General features: G+C 38.2%; 1 pseudogene; it reads right to left on the bottom strand.

The window, feature by feature from the left end:
• Positions 1 to 240: 240 nt before the first annotated feature.
• Positions 241 to 2,551, bottom strand: LOC119511275 (annotated as a pseudogene).
• Positions 2,552 to 3,309: the final 758 nt, after the last annotated feature.

Raw genomic sequence — 3,309 nt, 5'->3', positions numbered from 1 at the left:
TAAAAATGTCTGATTAAGATTCTTTACCAGGATACATGAATGAACTAAGGTGTATAGAATTTTTTTTAATAACAAAATTTAAAAAAAAAAGGTAATGGCAATCTTCATCTCTTTTGAACAATGTACTTTGAAAGGGTTAAACTTCAGAAATTACTTAAAGGTAAATAAGATTGGCAGCCATAAAGAATACTATTTATCAAATAAACACAGTTATAGGGGCTACTTTAGAAAAGACTGAACTTTGGGCTTTTGAATAGGAAGAGTGCACAATGATTGACAGCTGTCCCGGGGAGCACATGGTGCAGGAGTGCAACACTACGCCACACAGACTGGAACCACCTGTGGATGGCACCTCTCCACTATTTATCAGAAAAAAGGAGAGTATATGCACTGGTCAGCTGTCTCTCTTTGTTTCCAGTGAGCAGTATATGCCTAACATCATTAAGAAAACAAAAATAAAATTTGAAGGAAGGCAGCCCTTTTAAACAGGAAGATGGAGTGTGGTTTATGTGTCTCCATTTAACACTGCCAGGCAATTCTACAGTAACTGTAGGTTACCCTTGGTATGCTTCAGTTCTAACTGTGCCAGTTCCACTAAATTTTTTCTGAATGCAGCAACTCTTCTTGTCGTGAAATCTATAAGTTCTTGTTTTGCAGATTCAGATATTTTTTCAAATTTCTGACAACATAATTGTTGGGAAGTTTCAGCCTGCAGAACATCTTTATTGTTTGCTCTTGCTTTATCAAGTGCTTTATTAGCATTTTCATAATCCACTAGTGACCTAGATCTTCTATAAAGGAGATCCTTAGCAGCTTGAGATTCTCTTAAGCAATATTTTAAAAGGTCAGAAAGTTTGAGGTCTTCATCAGCTGACACTCATGCTTCTATTTTTCTGGTTTTATCAAACAGTTCTGAAACTTTGAGAAAAAACTTGCATATGTCTGTAGAATCCTGAGTTCCTAAAGCATATAATGAAGAACCAATCCTGCTGTAATCATCTGCAGCACTTTTGTGTGATCATGTCATCCTATCAGATTTAGCAGATGCATCCTTAACTCAGTTATGATATTTGAAAAGAAACGTTCGTTCATGCTCAAAGAAATCACCTACATCCTTTACTCCTGAAACAATTACTCCATCTGCTGATTTAACCATGTTTTTAAAGAAATCTTCAAGTTTTTCTTTTTTCTTTTTTCCTCACACACTCAAATCTTGATTATATTCCAAGAAGACATGGAAATTTAAATCTTTTCTCAAAATTGGATGTGCTGCCACACGGCACAGGAATACTTCATGCATTGCAACTGTCTTCTTGAATATTGCCAAATATTCAGCTTCCAGTTCCTGTTTCATCTTTGTGAATTCTTCTTTCGTCATTGACCCTTCTCCTTCTCCAAGCTTCTGTAGTTTTTCCCTTGAAGCGTCAAAATCAGGTCTTGGTGCTGCTGGTGGGATCTATAACAGTGCCAAAAATGTAACCTGCATAGTCTTCATTTTCAATGAAGGAATCGTGAAGCCAGATGAATTCCTCATGTTGTCGAACAGAAAATTCATTTTGTTTAAAATTTGGCAATGAACTCTTTGTGTGAACAGTGAATTTTACTTTATCCCTCTCACTAAGAGCATCAGAAATGTCCACCTGCAGAGCAGCATCACTTTGAAGATCTACATTTATTGCTTTAAGTCCGCGGTCCTCCTCGGAGAGGAAGTCGGGGCCGCAGTCCAGGCCTTCCACGCGCCCGGGGCTCGGCGCCGCGGAGAACCCTCAATGGTTTTTTTTTATTTTGTTTTCTGAAATACTAGAGGAGTTTATTAGCAGCCTAATGAGTAAAATACTACTCTGGTATATTGTGGTTTTTGCTGCTTTGTTTTATTTTCCTTTTTTTTTAATTAGGAAATTTTCAGTGTTTTATTACGATAAATTTCAGTGTTTCTAGTGTATTCATAGGGTTATACAGTTATCATTACTATCTAATTCCAGAACATTTCCTTATCCCAAAAATAAACCCCATAGCTGTTAGCAGTCACTCCCCATGGTTCCCTCCCCTCCAACCCTTAGAAACAACTAATTTACTTTTTGTGTCTATGGATTTGGCTATTCTTGACATTGCATATAAATGGAATCATACAGCATGTGGCCTTTTGTGTCTGGAATAGTGCTTCTACAATGCAGGACTGGGGGAGATGAGGAACATCACTAATATTCCCCTCCTGGGTGAAACTGTGGACTGGGAGCTAAGGATAGAAGGATTTCCCATCTTTTTGGCTGAAATCTCCCTTGTAGAGAAAAAAAATAGAGTTTCCATAGGATGGAGCTGGGTGCAAAAGGGAAAGGAGTACGTCCTAACTCTAATGCCACATTGTCACTACTCTCACCAAGATTTAGTAGATTTTCTTAAATGACAGTTTCTCTATTTGTTGGATGCCCTTAGGATTCTAGAGACATTGCATTATTTTGTAAAATAATTTTCTCCAATTAAATGATTGTTCGGTTGACAAGAGGGTCTGCGGATATCCACATTCTGTCATTTCAGAAATCTCACCTCCCATGTTACACCCACTTGCTTGAGAAGAAAACCCAAACTGTAAACTGTAACATATCATGCAATTAATTTCACATTGCCCTTTTTCATGCAATGATTTGTAAACTCATTAGGCCTTATTTTAGTTAATATTAATAGCACCCATTCATGAAATTTTTTCTTCAAGGTGTATCCAAAATCTATCATTAGTATCACTCCCTTATTCCTTTCATCAGGATTGTAATGTCTGTTCCTTCCTAACTGAGTACTGCTAACCTGTTTCTAGTAGATATGGTGGTTAGACCTACCTTAGAGAGTTTAGAGTAGTGTTCAATCACACTTTCTGTCTCCAGAACTCTACTGCATAAAATCTGTTTGGCCTTTTTAAGTCTTTCAGCCTCTCTAAAAATCTATTTCTTCACATGTAAAATGAAGATAATATTAACTATTGTGCTGGTTTGGAGCTGTTATGTATCCCAGAAAAGACTACGTTCTTTTAATCCATTCTTGTGGGGGCAGACCTATTGTGGGTGGGACCTTTTGATTAGGTTGTTCCCATGGAGATGTGACCCAGCCCATTCAGGGTGGTCTTAATCCCCTTGCTGGAGTCATCTATGAGAGGATAAAAGACAGATGAAACTCAGAGAGCTCAGAGAAGCTGAGAGAGAAGTGCCCAGAGACATTAGGAGATAGCCATTGAAACCAGAAGCCAGAGAGAAGGATCAGCAGACATCGCCATCCATGTGACAGAGGGACCCCAGGTGCCAGGAGACTTTCCTCAGAGAA

This window comes from Choloepus didactylus, chromosome 16, assembly GCF_015220235.1.
Source record: "Choloepus didactylus isolate mChoDid1 chromosome 16, mChoDid1.pri, whole genome shotgun sequence".
NCBI classification, from domain to species: Eukaryota; Metazoa; Chordata; class Mammalia; order Pilosa; family Megalonychidae; genus Choloepus; species Choloepus didactylus.
Note: the sequence above shows the minus strand (reverse complement) of the source record. Positions and strands in the feature narration are given on the sequence as shown.